This window comes from Hemicordylus capensis, chromosome 3 (assembly GCF_027244095.1).
Source record: "Hemicordylus capensis ecotype Gifberg chromosome 3, rHemCap1.1.pri, whole genome shotgun sequence".
In the NCBI taxonomy this organism is placed as follows: Eukaryota; Metazoa; Chordata; class Lepidosauria; order Squamata; family Cordylidae; genus Hemicordylus; species Hemicordylus capensis.
Window position 1 is genome coordinate 199,539,413 of NC_069659.1, and position 19,742 is coordinate 199,559,154.

Genomic DNA, 19,742 nt, shown 5'->3' on the forward strand with positions numbered 1-19,742 from the left:
CAGTATATGCAAGGAAGGAAGGAACAAAGGGAAGAAGAAAATCCAACAGAGCAAGCACTGCATCCCCCCCCCGCCCCACTTCTGCTAATAACTCCTACGATGAAATTTGGTGTCTTCTTCTCCCTTTAAGGCACAAAGGACAAAGCCTAAACTGGCACTTGTTGCATTACATTGGGCATCACTAGCCTGGGCTTCCTCTATGGATGAGAGATTGCTGTTTTGTTTGGATCATCCCATGGACAAAGACCTGAGGTTACATTGGTCACCAGCATGTCTGAGATGGAATTAAAGTGTCAAAAAATCTTTGACTTAAGAGGAGGGTTAAGATGCCTACAATTCTCACTCATGCTTTAAAAAGCATGGACTTTGTAAGTTAGTGTAAGTTAAAGTGATCACCTTAACTTCCATGAGCAGTCATACTTTGTATATTTTTGTATATGGCTTTTACAAATGAGGTTCCACGCACCCCCACTTTGCCTCTGTTATTCAGCTGGGCATTGGGCTCGGAAGGGATGTATCCAGGCAGGAATTCAACAGGTTTGGCTTCCCCAATCACTTCCTAGAGATGCCCCTGATTCAGGGGTTCTTAAAATTGGGTCCCCAGATGTTGATCTACAATTCCCATAATCCCCAGCCACAGTGGCTAGGGATGCGCGAAAAGCATTTTGTGCAGCCGCAGGGGTGGGTGGGTGGAGAGTGGTAGCTTTAAAGGGAGGCACACATTTCTTACCTGCACCTCTGCTGCCTCCGCCGCCCCACAGTGGTGCTGTCGGTTCTAAAAAGCTGTGCCTCATGTGCCTCCCTATGAGCCCGTGCATGGCATTGGCACACACACGGCTGCCACGCATGGTGTTTCTGACCATGCACATGCCCACCACATGTGCATGTACATTTCATGTGTGGCGGCCATGTGTGTGCTGATGCTGCACGTGGGCTTCTGGGAGCAGCACCGCGGCACAGGTTTTTTGGAACTGACAGTGCCGTGGTGGGGGGCGGCGGAAGAGCAGGTAAGAGCTGCGTGCCTCCCTTTTAAAGCTCCCGCCCATCCCCTGCCGAAATGATTTGGCTGTGGTAGCTTCAATCATTTTGGCATCTCTGTAACTCTGTAGGATTTGGGCACATCCTACCAGTGGCCAGAGATAATTTACACTGCCCAGAGTCTTCGGAGTGGGCGGTATATCAAATGTTTCAAATAAATAAATAAATAAATAAATAAATAAATAAATAAAATAAAGAGTGGTTGGGGATTATGGGAGTTGAAATCCAACAACATCTGAGGACCCAAGTTTGAGAACTCTTGCCCTGATTGATTTCTGCCTGATGTATCTCTACAAGGCATAGTACTTCTCCAAAATGCCACCTACTACAGTCAATGTATAGGCAGAAATTCAGCAGTTCAACAGTCCATTCACAATGGAATATTCTCTCTCTCTCTCCCTCTCTCCACGCATATCTGTAAGAGACACTAAGTTCAAATTCCTCATTCAAGCTCCTGGGAAACATACTTTATGTTAAATGAAGACATTTAATTTCTTTCTGTGTTAAGATTTTAAAAATATTTATTATACCTCTTTTGTTCCACTTTTATCCACAATAATAGCTTTAAATTATCTATAACTATGTTGAACAAGAAAATGTTTGATAAGAGCTCTATCACCTGTACTATTAAATTTATGCCTGTGTTTCTTCAGTCTTAATTTGAATTTTGTTTTTGTTGTTTGGCCAGTGTAAGAAAGGCCACAAAGACATTGCTTATAAACAACATTTGAAGTATTACAAGTACCAAATATATTAAAGTGCAGTACACTATTCAAAGTGGGATGCATGAACTACTTTCCTTCATAAATATGGATGCAACAAGAGTAACTACCTCAGCTGAATGTGCCTTTATGTTTGTGGGGAAAGCCTTTTCATAACCTGTATCTACTTTTAACCAAAATGTTGCTCAAAGTCAGTCCTCTCCTGTAGGGTATACTTGGTCATTTTGTACATTGTGCTATATATTCTACCAGATGCCAGTGTTTATAAACAGTTCTCCTAACTTGATAAGCCAAATGGAAATATCCCATTTCTACATTCATTCCTTAAGTATATCTTTCCTGGATCTGCAAGACATTCTTACTTTATATACCCCCTTTCTGCCAAGGTACGCAAGGTGATTTACAATTATTAAAATTCTAAAACAACAAAATAAATGTTACAATGGATTTTTAAAAAGTTTTCAGGCTAGTGCAACTCCCTTCTGGAGCTGATACCATAAGCCCCTGTGGCTTGAGTATAACCTCTTCAACTAAAATGAAGTCACTTGTAGTCTTTCAGATACGATCAATTAAATGAAATGAGTGGGTGCAGTTGTAGTGGCACTGTGATCACACCTTGTGATTTTCAGCAATTGCTGCAGCAGTGAAAGAGGAAAGAATGATAAGCTGACAATATGTTTTCACTTCCAATTTGGTGCTTCATGTTTTTCCTTTCCTTTCCTTTCCTTTCCTTTCCAAAAAGGAAAATATAACAATATTCAGGTGTTTTTTTTTAAAGGTCCAAAACTGTCTTCTCAGAAATATCCCACAAATCTCATCACTCTCATGCATGATTCAAATCAATTCAGGATGGGTGTTGAGATCAGACATTTCCTGTTGTCTGCTGAAATAACGTATGGGCTTATCTATAGGCCTCAACCCAAGACTGCTGTCTGGATACTTTTGAGGAAAACCTTCTGTCTCTGAATTTTCTTGGGCCCTCTGAATTCTCTCAGAATTGTTTCATAATATATATTCATATAAATACAGTAACAAGCTACAGAAATGACAAAATAATTATTAGGTGCATAATCCCACCTTAAATAACAATAAGGTAGAAACCCTTCATATATAAAGCAGTTAATGTACAGTATAGGCTTATCAGTAGGCCTTAATTCAAGCTGATGACTCCTAAGGAAAAGTTGCCTTGGACCTTCTGAATCCTCTCAGAATTTATTTCTTTTAAAAAAAAAACCTATATATGGTAACTGTACTCTGCTCCTAGTCAACTAAAACAGTTTTCTCAGGCTAGAGACGGCCCCTCAGGAACTGATAAGGTGTGCTCCTTTGGCTTGTCCACTACTTCTTTTAATAAAGTTATTGCTAATGGGAAAAACTGTAGTGGTGCTGCTTGCACAACCAGGGCAGAGGGAGACCAGCAGTGGCCCGTGTTCAGCCTGCGGCCGTGGCCCCTAGCCCTGCCCCATGCATCAGACATAAGCGTCTGACATCAGATGCACGGTGCGTAATTAAGCCATGCCCCCTGCATCTGATGTCACACGCAGGGGATGTAGCTTAGCTGACAAATGGGGCAGCATGGCCCCATTATTCATTCATTCATTCGATTTCTATACTGCCCTTCCAAAAATGGCTCAGGGCGGTTTACATATAGAAATAATTTGCGAAATAAACATTTGCGAGCTAAGTCTGGACAGTGCCACATTTACAGCGCGACTGGAGTGACTCTCTCTGCCTTTGTCGTCCGTCACCCCCCCGTTATAGGAACTTGTAAGTAAAACTTTATTTTGGTCATAGACCAGCAATACAACAATATAAAACAAATAAGATGATGATGATGATGATGATGATGATAAATAGGAATGCTGCAAGTCCATCAAACAGTAGAGAGGAAGAGAAAAGAGCCCTTGAAGTATATATAAAGAACAGTGAAGAAGATGCACTTAAAATGATCAATAACAAGAAATTATTCAACACCAATGAAACAAAGCAGGCCTACAAGAAAGAACAAGTCAAGAACCGAGCAGAAAAATGGAGAAATAAGCCACTGCATGGTCAATATTTGCACAATATAACAGGAAAATCAGACATCACCAAGACCTGGCAATGGCTTAAGAATGGCAACTTGAAGAAAGAAACTGAGGGTTTAATACTGGGTGCACAAGAACAGGCACTAAGAACAAATGCAATAAGAGCAAAAGTCGAAAAATCCACAACAAACAGTAAGTGCCGCCTTTGTAAAGAAGCAGATGAAAACGTGGACCACCTAATCAGCTGTTGTAAAAAAGATCACACAGACTGACTACAAACAAAGGCATGACAAGGTAGCAGGGATGATACTCTGGAACATCTGCAAAAGATACAAGCTACCTGTAGCCAAAAATGGGTGGGACCATCAAATTGAAAAAGTTGAAGAAAATGAAGATGTAAAAATATTATGGGATTTCCGACTACAAACAGACAAACATCTGCCACACAATACACCAGATATAACTGTAGTCGAGAAGAAAGAAAAACAAGTCAAAACAATCGACATAGCAATACCAGGGGATAGCAGAATAGAAGAAAAAGAAATAGAAAAAATAACAAAATATAAAGATCTACAAATTGAAATTGAAATGCTGTGGCAGAAAAAGACCAAAATAATCCCAGTGGTAATTGGCTCTGGGTGCAGTTCCAAAAGACCTTGAAGAGCACCTCAACACCATAGGGGCCACAGAAATCACCATCAGCCAATTACAAAAAGCAGCTTTACTGGGAACAGCCTATATTCTGTGACGATATCTATAACAACAGCAACAACATTGACAATAAAATTCAGCCATCACAGGTCCTTGGGAAGGACTCGATGTCTGGATAAAACAAACCAGTCAATAACACCTGTCTGACTGTGTAAATAAATAAATAAATAAACAATATCTATAATAATAATAGACTGGACCTAGGCAGAGCTAGAGATGCTAGATCGTAAGACCAGGAAAATAATGACACTCATGCTCTGCACCCCTGCAGTGATGTCAGTAAGCTATATCTCCCTCACAGCTCAGGTGGAAGAGGAATGCTGCAAGTCCATCAAACAGTAGAGGAGGAGAAAAGAGGCCTTGAAGAATATATAAAGGGCGATGAAGAAGATGCACTTCAAATGATCAATAACGAGAAATTATTCAACACCAATGAAACAAAGCAGGCCTACAAGAAAGAACAAGTCAAGAACCGAGCAGAAAAATGGAGAAATAAGCCACCGCATGGTCAATATTTGCACAATATAACAGGAAAATCAGACATCACCAAGACCTGGCAATGGCTTAAGAATGGCAACTTGAAGAAAGAAACTGAGGGTTTAATACTGGCTGCATAAGAACAGGCACTAAGAACAAATGCAATAAGAGCAAAAGTCGAAAAATCCACAACAAACAGTAAGTGCCGCCTTTGTAAAGAAGCAGATGAAAACGTGGACCACCTAATCAGCTGTTGTAAAAAAGATCACACCGACTGACTACAAACAAAGGCATGACAAGGGGATGATACACTGTGACGATAGGAATGATATACTGGTCCTTGGGAAGGACTCGATATCTGGATAAAACAAACAAGTCAATAACACCTGTCTGACTGTGTAAACAACAATAATAACAGCAACAATATTGATAATAAAAATCAGCCATCCCAGGTCCTTGGGAAGGACTCGATGTCTGGATAAAACAAACCAGTCAATAACACCTGTCTGACTGTGTAAACTAATAATAATAATAATAATAATAATAATAATAATAATAATAATAATAATAATATAAAATCAGACTACATTTATATGCATTTGGCATATTATATAACAATATTTGGCCACAATATGAATAATGGGGACTTCAAGCACTACTTACTTGAAAAATGCTAGATGGATTTCCCCCCCAAACATGCAAAACGCACTAATCCATCATGGAGAATACCAAACTTTTGTAGTATATTAAAGAGGCATTAAAATTTAAAGGTATGTTATCTGTGGTAGGAAATGGTCACCAAAACTTAAACCCCACTTTTTAAGGCATTGATATTTAAACTGCAGTATCTTAGCCATTTTTAACAGATCTGTGAATAATATGGAGGACTGGTGATGTTTGTCACCTAGTGGATGTGTACAAAACTTCAGAGGGATTGGCTGAAGGTTAGAGATTTTATGAACAATAGAATGTTTAGGGCTTACAATGTTGCCATACTGCTTTTATTCCTCACTGCAACAATACAGGACCTGATGTGCTTGTATAATTACCAAAACATTAGAGTTGACTACAACAGCAAGCACCAAATCAATTTGCTCCCTCTTCTGCATAAAGTCCCAAATACATGCCAAGTGCTTACAGGAGTGATTTGGCACATTCTTTGATGCTGCCTTTGAATAGGTTGCCAAAAATGAATGGCAAACATCCACTAAATCTATTTGAGTAAATAAATACACTCTCAAGCCGTATCACATCTTTAATAATCAGTCAGGCATGTTTTCTCCACCCTAGGTGAACTGTGGCTGTGGTTTTGTCTGAGGGTACTGCTGGCAATGTTCCAGCCAAAGACCCTCTTGACAGCAAGTTTGAAAATCTCTAAAGATATTTTTTGTATTTATATGTATATACAAATAAATCAATTATAAATAAACAAGTCAATTTTAACAAACATTAAAAGAGGGAGAGAAATATTGATGCCTCAGCTATCATCCCTAAGGGCTTTGGTAGTGAACTTGTATTTCTCCAGAGCCCTTCTCTCATGAATGAATGAACTTGAAGATCAGGAAGGTAACAGAATTTCCTCCATTCTTAATAATATCCATACCAGCTTGGACTCTAGACTTTTGGTCTATGTCACATTAATGGATGGCTTAGCCATCAAACCTCTCTGGAACACTGGTTCCTCCTCCTCCACTAAAGAACACCTGATTTGCTTACCATATTTGATGGAGAGACAGGCAACCTCTAGATGAGCTAACAGAACTAGCAAAAAAAACCAAAAACCCACAGTGTGTCTGTTGCTACTGTCAAACTCTTCTTTTGCCCTCTAGCAATCCTAGGAGCAACACACCTTATCACTGAGGTGTACTCAGTTCAAGTGGGGGGAAAGTCCCAAGGGTGGCAATAAACTGGGAGGTACATCTTCCCCTTTGGGTCACAGAGTCCCTGATCTAACGGGAAGTGATGATTCAAGTCAAAGTGGGATTGTCCATGGCAGAACTGGACAGACACATCCTGATTCTGAATGCCTGTCTGGATAGATAGAGAGTTCCTTTGAATTCTCACTCAATACAGGGTCGTGGTCTAGTGTAGCAAATCTGCTACACATCAATATGTTGTTGCTTCAGGATGGATAAAGCGTTCCCTTGAACTGGGCCTTTCAGTCATCTTGTATGACTGTGTGGGAACAGTACCCAAAGGCATGAGTGATGCAACTGGTGTTGTGAGGCATCCTGCCTCTGAGGCTGGAGGTGGCCCACAGCCACCAGACTAGTAGCCATTGATAGACCTGTCCTCCATGAGTATTGTCCTCCACGAGTACGTTTGATGTGGAGAGAAAAGAGAGAGATTTCTTCCCCCTTTCCCAAGTGAATTCCTTACTTGGGAAGTGAGGAGTCTTGGAGAGGCCAGTGCCACATTCCTAGGCTCTGTGGGAATGTGGCACTGATCTCTCCAGCCTCTCTTTACTTACCAGATCCATGGGCCTACCAGGGTCCCTTTGGAATCATGAAGCAAACATTGTTGGGGCTCTTTCAAGTCTTTTTCAAAGGTTGTGTGTATCCTGCACGAGAGTGTTGTGTGAGAAAAATGAAACCAAATCAAAATATGTTATTCCATTTGCATAAGAGATTGCACAGGCAGAAGCATAAATACTGGAGTTGCAATCGAGTTAAAGAAATTTTAAATGATTTAATAAGGTAGTCTGGGGATTTATCTACCATTTTTACAAATATTTGCATCTTCAAAACATTTGAATTCAGATCTTTAAAAGTTAGGATGGCACACACAGTATTTCAACCATTTTCGCAGTGAGGTTTGTCGGTTCTTAAGAAGGATTAATGGTTACCAGATAGAGCTCACCTCTGTTTTGGAGAATATACAGAATGTCTCTCCCAGGATTGTGTCTTTCCAAGGACTGCAAATACCCACCCCCTCCCTTAGCTGCAGGGAGGAAACTCCTGTGTGATCACAGGGGCCCCTGGGAAGATTAACTTCCCAATGGAATGGGTGTCCAGCAGTAGCAGAGGACAACTCTCTCTTCTTCTGTTTAGCCTAATCAGGGCCAGCAAAGCTAAAAGGAGTGTGAAAAAGAGTTGCACTCTTTCCTCTTCTGGCACCCCGCCCACTGGGAAATGGGAAGGATTCTTGGAGGGTGTTGTGGGACATGGTTCACTTGTGCTCAAAGGAACATATAAAGCTGTGCTTTGCTGGGTGACGCCTCCTCCTTGTAGGTACCCCTCACAGTGGAAATTACCTCAGAGGCCCTTGCATAATTGCAGGGGACTCTGGAGCAGTCTTACAGTTTCTATCAGAAAATTTACTTGGCTGAGGAGAGAACTGCATCTTAAAATGGAGAGTGGGTGGCACAGAGCAATGCTCAATTAACTGGGCTCTAAATGTTAACCAAGCCCTACCACTTTAATCTGTTAATCAGTTCGATTAATCAGTTATCACTGCAACCCTAACGAGGCCTGCTGTAGAACCTTCCTATTATAGCACTGCATCTTGTGCAGAGTCTTGCGCAAGCCTTTCACTACAGCATAGGAGGCCATTTTCCTTCTGCTTGTGGTTCTAGAATGGACTATAGTTCGAAACCATTGCCGGTCTACAGTGAATTATGTTTAGCTGGAACAGTCCACTCCAGCATTTAGTGAAATGAGTCTGAAACTGCTGCTGTTCCTCCTCCTAACTTATTCCTTCATTTTATCTTTTGGACACATGTAGAGAAAAGGATTGTAATGCAATACTGCTAACTTTTAAAACCTAAAATATAGCTGCTGACCACAATAGGCTTCTGACAAAGTGGTCTCTGACACACGCAGGCTCATGGCATAGGTAGGTTTGTTTGTTTGTTTTTTGTTAACCCCTAATTACCACAGGACTCCTTGTTTAATATGGCAGAGTTTTGCAAGTTAACATCATACAGTATGGCTAATAAACACTGGCTTGGATCCAAAGGTGTTGCTCTGCTTGTGCAAGAGGGCCCCCCCCCAACTTTTACCATTCTCTCTCACAGTTGTAGCCTCACCCACCCTCTATGCCACGTGCTATTGTATTCTGGAAGTCTCCCAACCCACAGAAGCAGGGTTTTTTTGAGGAGTGAAATGGGGAGGGAAGCATTTTCAAAGGATATCACTATCTTTATTCTGCCCATTGTATAAAGAAAAATTGCCCAGAGTTGCTTGAATTTTGTGACTACCTCTTTATTTCCTTTGTTAATTCCTTTGTTTTCATTAAGAAAGATTGCTGATTGTTTGATGTACATCTCCATATTGGAGAAAGCAAACTCTCCCATGTCACTAGAGCATCACACTTGATGCTCTGGGTTTGGAGTAGGCATCTCATATCAATGTCACACTTGAGGACTTTGGGCAGGATCCAGACTCAGTTAGTCATGACTAAGCACCATTCAGATATGTGAAACAGTCCCATTAATTTTGATAGGATTTAGTCATGACTAACTTCATCCGGGCGCTTTCCAGAATAGACACTACAACTGTGTCACTACGTGCGCTTCCACTAAGTGTGCTTCCGTACTGCCTGTGTTTCAACATCACAGTCCCTCTGCTGTCAGCAAGGTGCCGTTCACATTTCCGATGCCTTCTTTCAGATTTTATCCTTGTCTTTTAGTCCTACAATGTTGCATGTGCATCGCCAAAAAAAAAGAGAGAGCTGTATTTTCCCGTTGTAGGAGGGTTGCGCAAGCTATTTACATTTTCAAAACGATCCTGCCAAGCTGAAACATTTTACTGCTGAACAGTGTGTAATCTGGAAAGTGCCCTGGCTCCAGTTCGCTGTCTTTGTTATGTACATAATCTGCTAGTTGAATTAGCTGCATTTAGAGATTTCTTGCAGTCCATGTTAATAACTTCAGTCTCTTCTCTGGAATGATTTATTATAACGGGTTCCCAAACCTTTTCAAACAGGGGTACCTCATTGCAGTCAGGCAATTATAGTCCCTGGCTCACATCCACTCATAAGTTACTCATAAGCAGTTTTGTAGGACAGGTTGTCCTATTCATTTCAATGGGAGTACTCAGTGCTAATTATCTGAAGCTTGTTAGTCAAATTGAGGGGAGAGGTGTGCTGAGCTTCAGCACGTAGCCAGACAATCAGAAGCTGAGGAGTAGGGTCTTGCCCTCCTCTTCTGTAAAGGTAAAGTTGTGCAGTTGAGTCGTTGTCGACTCCTGGCGCCCACAGAGCCCTGTGGTTTCTATGGTAGAAAACAGGAGGGGTTTATCATTGCCATCTCCCGTGCAGTATGAGATGATGCCTTTCAGCATCTTCCTATATCGCTGCTGCCTGATATAGGTGTTTCCCATAGTCTGGGAAACATACCAGCAGGGATTTGAATCAGCATCTGTAGCAGACACATAACTGAGGAAGCATTGGCTAACAAAATCCAATGATCCTCAGATGGGGAACAAATAGCATGGCTGCAGCGTGGGGAGGTGGGAGGGCTCTAAGTACCCCTAGGGGTACTGGTACCCTTTGTTGGGAATACCTGTGTTATGGTATTCAGTCTTCTAGTGCAGTGTTTCTCAAACTTTTTGGAGTCAAGGACCGCTAAATTCTTCGTGCAGAGTTTCAAGGACTGCTACATTCTTCATGCGCAGTTTCCCGGACCAGCAGTTAGTAAAGGGGTTTCAAGTCTGTCTGTCTGTCTGTCTATCAGACTTCTATACTGCCCAAAACTTGCATCTCTGGGCAGTTTAGAATGAAAATAATATAAGCATTAAAATAATTAAATTTGGAATCTTTTGCAAACATGGAATATTAGGGGTTCTTAACCTTGGGTCCCTCAGTTAAACTCCCATAACCCCCAACAACAATGGCATTTGGCCATTATGGCTGGGGATTATGGGAGTAGAAGTCCACCAATGTCTGGGTACCCAAGGTTGAGAACCCCTGAATCTAAAAGCCTGGGTGAACAAATTTGTCTCCAGTATGTCTGGAGTGGAGGTGCTTGTGATTACTCAATGGAGAGGGGATGTTGGGCCATTAGAAAAATTCAAAAGCTACATGGGGCCAATGAAAACAACATACAAGCAAGCCCCACTGATGCAAGAGGGAAACAGCGTTCCCTCTCAAGGCGCCTCGACCACAACAGGCAGCTGGGTTTCAATCAACCAACCTTTGGCTGCAAACAATGAGCATGCAAGAACCAGCAGCCCTTCAAGTGGCGCCCACTGCCATACTTTTTCCTCCATGCCCCCGCATCGCATACAGTTTGAAGCTGTAAAGATAGGGAATAAGATAGCTGTAGGAAGATCTCAGCAGCATGTGGAGGCAAGGCACAAGAAGGGTCCCATGCCTCCGTGATACTCTTCCTCTTCCGTGCCATGTGCAAAATTGAGTAAGTGAGTGCCTTGATTTCAGTTGTGTGTGTGTGGGGGTTGACTCCCAGTCAGGGACCGGCACTCAACCCTTCGGGGACCGGCAGCGGTCCAGGGACCGGTGGTTGAGAAACACTGTTCTAGTGTGATTATTTTTATATAATGTCTTGCTTCACTGATGGAAATGAGGAATATCATGGGTAGCCAGACAATGATGATTTCAATGTAATATTTTAAAAGTCTTGGAATGTTTTGGTATTTGAACTATCCCTTGGTCAGATTGGTTCCCCATCTAATCTATCTATGTTATTGTGATGGAAGTGTTGGGCACTGTGAGGTTACACCAATAGCTAAAGGCTGTTTTCTGAATGTGAGTAGCAGGGGAGGCATCCACAGGCTCATTCACAAAAACATGTTTGCATGAGGCAAAAATTAACTATTTCAGTGGATTTTGAAGTGTTGAACAACTATTTCAAATTGATGACAAATGTACATTCTGGTTCAAGCCGCTTCATAAAAGATTTTCCAGGAAGTTACAAGCATCATCAACAAAAGGATTAAAGCTTTTATAAGACCAGTTCAATAAGCTTGAAATATATTGAGAGTGACTTGGATTTAATTCATGTAAAAAATGGCCCTGAGTGTTTTATGGCCTCAGTATGATTTAAGTTGTTCAAAACTCCTACATTCCTTCCCCACCTAGGAGTTTGCAGACTTTGCTTCAGAAGGCTCCAACAATATATATTGTTGCTGGAATTTTATTTGTGTGAGCGAACTTGAGTATTGCCTTGCTAAAGGCAATCTAAAACCTCTCTCAAGGGCCATCACAGCACATTTCCTTGAAAGTACTGCTACCGTCCACTGGGACCTGAGGGCATTGAGAAAATACACAATTTATGTGGGCCTTGTTGACACCTTAATCTGACACTACTGGACTGATGCCCTCATTGTCCGTAATGGATCCTTTGAATAGACTGGAGAGGAGAGGCAGGAAGCCATAATATGCTTGCACGATTGGAAATATGCTGAAAAGAACAGCATATCTACTGGGCAGAAGCTAGAAAAATTGTACTGTACAATGTGTGTGTTAATTGTTGGAAGTTAAAAAGAAAAGCAAGGATAGAAATAGAATTGAATGTTTTAGAGTCCAATGCAGAAACTCACTATTCTACAAAATAATATTAGAATACAGCATACTACTACTGATATTTATATACCGCTCTTCTACCAAAGTTCTCAAAGCGGTTTACATAGAAAAATAAATAATACATAAATAAGATGGTCCCTTGTCCCCAAAGGGCTCACAATCTAAAAAGAAACATAATGCAGATACCAGCAACTGCCACTGGAGAGATGCTGTGTTGGGGTGGATAGGGCCAGTTGCTCTCTCCCTGCTAAATATAAGAGAACCACCACTTTAAAAGGTGTCTCCTTGCTCAGTTAGCAGGGGTTGCATAGATGCAGAAATTGAAAAGCTGCTTCCACACCAGAGCCCTTGCTGGTTATCACCTTTTAAAATTGCCCCTTTTGCTAAGCAGGATTTACCTTGGTTTGTGTTTGGATGAGTGACTGCATGTGAGCACTGTAAGATATTCCCCTTAGGGGATGGGGCCATAGCCCAGTTGTAGAGTATCTGTTTGCATGCAGAAGGTCCCAGGTTCAATCCCTGGCATCTCCAGGTAGGACTGGGAAGACTCTTGCCTTAAACCTTGGAGAGCTGTTGCCAGTCACTTTAAACAATACTGGGCTAGATGGACCAATGAACCGACTCCTATGTAACACTTTGGGGCCTGGATGCCTGAAGGACTGCCTGTTTACAAATGATTCTGCCTGCCCAATAAGGTCATCGGAGGGGGCTCTGTTCCATGTGTTGACATGGAGACAGGCTTGATTGCCATGCGTACGGGACAATGCTTTCTCGTTTATTCCCCCCAATATTTGGAGTCCATTCCCTGACTTCCCTTGCTGTATTTAAGAAGCAAATAAAATATTTGCTGTTTATTCAGTCCTTTGCCCCTTAGGGGGTGTTGGTTTTTCTGTTCTCTTGAGGCTCTGTCTCTGTATTTTATGGTTCACAGTACTATTGCATTGTTTTGTATTGGTTGTTTTAATGTTATTTTCTGGACTTTGCTGTTGTATTTTAGCCTTGTAAACTGCCTTGGGATAAGTTTATGAAAGACAGTACAAAATCTAACAAATAAATAAAATACAGTATGCACATGTTATTTCAGTACCTCTTCTATTTTTATATAAACAGTGCTATCATTTTGAGTACCAGTGATGGAAGGACTTGGATAAGTAAACAATTAATCTGAAATCTGAGCTGAAAGCTTACCTGAAAGCTATGATGTTATCTTTGTCCCGACCACCTTCTTTTCTTCATTTTTTCTGTCTTTTCTCTCAAACCCCAAGAGACAGCATTTACTATATGTAGCATAAAGGATGATGGATTTGTGATTTCACCAAACAGATGGTAGATATGTCCCCTTTATTAGGGTGGAATTGTGTGGTTGTGGTTTTGGGCAGAAACACTGACTTTTAAAAAATTTGATGGCCTTTTATGAAAATTGATTGCTGTCTGTCCAAAGGCAACACTTGCTTCTCTGAATAAATCAATAAGCGCGCATTCTGTCAAACTGACATGAGGAGCTTCTTAAAAGGATGGGTTTTGATTGAGTCGAGGTGATTTGAAGAGAAATAGCATTTGAAGATTACTCTGCATCTATTTTATGTAGCTCCCAGGCATGCATGCTCTTGGGGAAAAAAGAAATCTGTCATGTTGCTTCAGATATTACAATTTTTTTTAAGCATAGACCATCAGTATTTCAATTGCAAGTGATTTGCCATTTGCAAAAGCACTGAGGGTGAAATGTTTGCTAACAATGAAGGCTGAAAATGTGAACGGTAACCTTTAATAGCTGTGTATGCAACTCATGTGCTTAGTGTACCAATTCTAAACATATTTTCTTGGAAGTCCCACTGATTTCAGTGAAACATACTTTTTAAATAAGTGGGTTGGAATTGCAGACAAATGGGCGGAAGTATAACTAAATATAATAAAAAGACTTCAATAGATTTTTGTACGTGTCTAGATGACCTTGAGACACTTCTTGGCCTAGTTCAGATGTCACACTCCTAGTCAGCCAGCATGGTGTAGTGGTTAGAGTGCTGGACTATGACCGGGGAGACCCGAGTTCAAATTTCCATTCAGCCATGATACTAGCTGGGCCAGTCACTTCTCTCTCCTCCCTAACCTTCTTCACAGGGTTGTTGTGAAAGAGAAACTCAAGTATGTAGTACACCGCTCTGGGCTCCTTGGAGGAAGAGTGGGATATAAATGTAATAATAATAATAATAATAATAGTCCACCCTACGCACATCTTTTCTCCAAGAAGCTTAAGCTGATATGCATGGCCTCTCTCTCTCTGCTTCCATTTTTATCCTAAACAACAGCAACAAAATTCTTGTGAGGAAGGTTTAAATTGAGAGATTATGATGTGGTTCCTTTCCAGCCAACCCCCCCCCCGTGCCCCCCAACCCACAGATACACAAATTTAATCCTCCTCCCATTTTTTCTACATATGCTGAGGTCAGGTGTCAGTTCCCTGACCACGGATACATGAAACCGTGGATGCTGGATCCATGGGTGACTAGGTATGCCTGTATACTAGTCACCTTCCATATAGGTGCTGCCACCTTGAATGGCCCAAGACGGAGATGTAGCTGAAAAGTAGCCTATGGGCATAATTCTGGGTACGTCCATTGTTCTGGGGACAGGGAGACAGTCTTAAACGAAAGATGTTGTAGGTTGGCCAGGCCGGTGTCTGAGTAGTGATTTCCTCCGGGTTCTCTCTTAGACATTTATCTTAAAACAAAAGGCTGTACATGTGTTCTCCCAAGGCAGGCAGCTGGAATGGGAGGGAGGAGACTGCTTTTCAGCGTGACTTACTTTATTGGCTTTAAAAGTTTTATCTGTGGGATATGTCCTTGGTTCCTTGGCCTATCCAGGTATTCACTCCCTAGGAGAGGGAAACTACATTCCAAACCCAGTGTTCCAAAGCTTTGTCTATTCTGGCACTTTCTGTGAATGCTCAGGGACAGTGGCTATCAGAGTGGTATTTCCTAATCCTTTGCAACCATGCTAATGACCTGGGGGACACTAAGAAAACCTCATCAGAATGACCCATTTTTTTTACTTGAATCAGGAATGCACTCAGGTGGAGGCTTTCTCACATTAGAAACAGATTTAACTTGGTGTGCATTTGGACAGGCGGGCATGGCAACACCACCTCCTACACACAGCCAGTCCCAGCTGAGAGCCCCTGACAAGAGTAAACAAAACTTATTCCTGACTACTGAGACTTTGGAAGTATATGGATCATAACCTGTAGCCAAATCTAGTCAACTACTTGACTGCTGTTTCTCATGTATTACATACATGTATATAAATTACCACATTTGCAGCTTATATTTGGAAAGCTTTAACTAATTAGTCTGCCCTTGTCTATGCGAGACCTGTCTTTATTGCATTTATGAACTGGAATATAGCTACACATATTTACATTGTTCTGAAATTAGAAATTCTAATTACTGTAAGTTATAAATATTTATTAGAAACTAGCTGGGCTGGGTGCAGAGAATCTGCACCTCTAGCTGCCTGCCGCACCACCACCCTCCCGCCGCTGCTGTTTCCCCTTTTGCCATTGTTTTCTCTCCCGCCCACCCGGCTTCTTCTTTCCCCTGCCTGCTGGCCTGCCTGCAAGCCGGCTGCCATCACTACCTTCTTCCCTGGCCACCATCACTGCCGTTTTGCCCGCCCGGCCTCCCGCCCATCCCCCTCCATTTTGCCTGCCCACGCGGCGTGCCCCACTGCCGTTTTGCCCGCCCGCTCATCCTGCTGCTTGCTGACCACCCTCCCACTGCAGTTTTCTTCGTCCGCTGCTGCCACTGCAATTTTCCCCTCTCCAACCCATCCCATGGCTAGCCTATCCAGCAGCTCTCTGAACTCTTGCGAGAGCTACCACGCATGGGATTAGCCATGGGTATGCCTTGGAGAATTAAATCTATAGATAGATACAGTGTGTGCTGATCATGTCTGTGAGAGAACTACTGTGCCACATTAGCAGTCAAAAATCATTGTAATCTAAATCACTAGGTACATTAGATGTGTGATATTTCTCGACAAGAGCTTAGTCATAGCAGAAATTGGCTGTGTTATACAGAAATAGCAGGGTGCAATATGTAGCTCTGGAAGCTGTTGATAATACCTTGTTGTAGTGGATTAAAGCCTTTGTCTCAGAGCAAGCTCACATGAGGGAAAGAAATACTGAATCATCGCTGCTGAACTGCTTGGCTAGGCTTCTCCTAAAACTATTCTATATTATTAGTAGGTTCGAAATGCTGCCATACTGCCCCTTTTGGCTACAGAAACTCTCTGGGCTTGGGGTGAGATAACCCAGAAAAACTGTCTTAATTTGGCTCCTGGGCAAGTACAAACATCTTCCACATGCAAGCCTACACGTTGTGAGAAAACGGATAGCTTCTGACCATTTGAGGACGTGTTTGTACCAGAGAACCCCCCACCTTCAGCCCCCCCTTGTCCTGAGTTAAAAACCAACTCTGAGAGGCTTGTAAAAAGAACGAAAAAACAATTTTATTCAATTACTACAGACTGCTTTCATCTGAGGCTTTCTCAGTTTTTAGATACAGTTAAGAATACTTAGGATTACAAAAATAGGTTGTCTCAATGCACACTTAAATGTTTACAGAGGCTTTTGCAGTGCCGTAGGTGTATTGAGCATAGGCTAGTGTTTCTTATTTCAATTACGTTGTAGGTAAACTATAATAAAACAGTATCCATAATATGCAGGGCACACACACACAAAGCAATATAACATTCTAACAGCCAGTCTGACTAAAGAAACTGTTCCCTATGCTAAATGTCCCAAAGCCATAAGCCCTGGCTCCTTGCCTTGAACTCACTAAACTCCTGATGAGAATTCAAGCTTCCTGCCCTCCTGCCTCTCAAGGATCTGCAGAGTTATTCTCCTGCAGCCAACCTCCATGGCCACATGTCCTACTGTGCATATCCAGACTAGAGTCTTCTAACAAAGGACTCCCTTCTTACTGGCAACAGCTCTCTAGGTCCCACCCACCTGGTGTTCTGATTGGCTGAACTCATCAGTACACCAGCCTGTCAGTCAAGGCAGGGTTTGCTTCCTGTTAACTAGAGGGAGGGGAGGCTGGTCACTATACCTGTGTTGGAGGGATAGCTGATTGAATGTAGTTCTGATTGGCATAAAAATACAAATTACCACCAAAAAGTGGCTGTGTTTAAGGGTTATGTACAATATTCCATGTTGTAAGCTGTTCAGATGTTGCCTGGACCCTTGGATTCTACGTAAGATAAGGTTGGGAAGAGAACTTGGGCTTGTGCACTCCCTCTATCAGGTTCTGTCTTGCAGGGTAAAGGAAATCCCATAAACATGAGATCTTCTTGTACACTTATTACCTTCTACTGGTGATGATGGAAACAGGAGTAAAACACAAGAGCCTGAAGCCAGCTACCTATAATACTCCAGTTAGAATATTTGACTCTGTTGCAACTAATACTTAGTTTTATTGTTACTCACTTATCAAAGAGTCTATTTCCTATTGGTATTCTCTGTGCACATCTCAGAAGCAAGGGATTGTTGCTTCCATTTCCCATGTAGTGGACTTTCCACTTCAGTGGCACATGCAACAAACTGAACACTGTAGGACTTCAGTGCATGTAATTAGGTTGTATAATGAAGCGAAGAAAACCAGCATGGCAGTCCTCATCGTAGTTTCCATATGTTGCCCTAATAGCTCATTTTCTAACTATGCACATTAATTGACTACCAAATTGAGGTCCATATGTTACTCTTCACAGCCTTGGACATGTGATCAGCTGGAATGAGATTCTGCCTAATCAAGGTATACAAACAGCTTTCAGTGTGTATTGTCAATTGTAAAAATAAGGATGGACAAAATTACAGCTCCCAGTATGACTACTGCATGTTTGCTGTTGGCAGAAAAGTATCCTGAGGCTATCAAGGGGGTCCTTGACTGGTATAACTGAGGGAGACTAATGAGGTCACCACCAATGCAAGTGGAAGCGCCAAGTGGAAGAGAGAAGTCTTTCCAAAAGTACTCTGTTGTAGGCTAAGGAAAACATCGCTTTAAACTTCAGTTCGTATGTTTAAAATATTAATTTTAAAAATAAAAACAAAGGTATATAACTCATCAAAAGTGAAATGTCCTATCTAAAAGTCTTGAGTAAAAAATATTTTCATTTACGACTGTATTAATTTAACCAACATAGTCTCAGCCAAGTAAATTTAAGAGGACTATCATGACAAGCCTGCAGCCGATCCTGAATCTGTGGCTTAAGGGCTATTAGGTGAGTATCCAGGCTCCACCATCAAATTCTGACTTAAAGAGGGAATTGCAGATTCCTTACAACTGCAGAAGGAAATTATAGCTAGACTAGCAAATGCCTTTTTCAGACACTGTGTTGTGCGAGTGTATATTTGTACACTAGTACATGGTTTTGTATGAATGACAGTACCTACATTCATTTTAAAAGTGAACCCAGGTACAAGGCCCCTCAATTGCATGATATAGATAGGAAGTATACTGCTGTACCTGTGTGCAACATAATGTGTGAATAACTGTGCCTGTGTACAGATCTGTACTTGTGTATACACTCATACAAGTGTTGAAACATGTGAATAGAGCTGAGGAATCCTCTTGATCTGCAATAAGCAAATTATGTATTCATTCTAGACCTCTCTGCAAGCTTCTAGGAGAGGTTCACTCTCTGGTCTTGATTTGTGCTCTTATCTTGATTCCCTGTCTCTGCCTTGCTCCAAGGACCCTGTACTCCCAACTTGACCAGAACTGAGTTTGACATGTCTGTGACCACGCCAGGGTTAGTTAGGTTTTTTGTTAATTGTTTTATACATTGGCTTCCAGCTCCTTTCTTCTCTTATTGGATAAATCCTGGCTTTATGCTCATAGCACCTGACACAAAGCCACTACCTTTTGCCAAAGAGGACTTCCGTTGACTTTTTCCTGAGTGCTGGGGCGTGCGCTCATTTGGGAGGGAGGAGGGGAGCTGGAAGGAGCTCTCCCTCGCTGTTCCTCCATGCAGCGGAAGCTGCTTTAAGGTAAAACGGGGGAATCCCCCCCTCCCAATCCTCCCAGTCCCTGCTGCAGCCGCCCCGTTCTGCCACGCAGGCAGCAGCATTTTAATATGAAAGGGGGGAATTGCCTCTTGTGCCCGCTCCCTGCAGCAGCCACTGTGCAGCCTTCACTGGCTGCCCCCTATCCCACCACTGCAGCAGTGTTTAGAAGTAAAAGGGGGGGCTTCATCCTCGCCACCCCTACCCTCCTCACTGGGGCAGTGG

The 19,742-nt window shown here is 42.1% G+C and overlaps 1 protein-coding gene across 9 annotated transcripts in view; it reads left to right on the plus strand.

Moving 5' to 3' along the window:
* KAT6B (lysine acetyltransferase 6B) overlaps window positions 1–19,742 on the plus strand; it is a 202,987-nt gene that overhangs the window by 148,271 nt on the left and 34,974 nt on the right. The window lies entirely within an intron of this gene.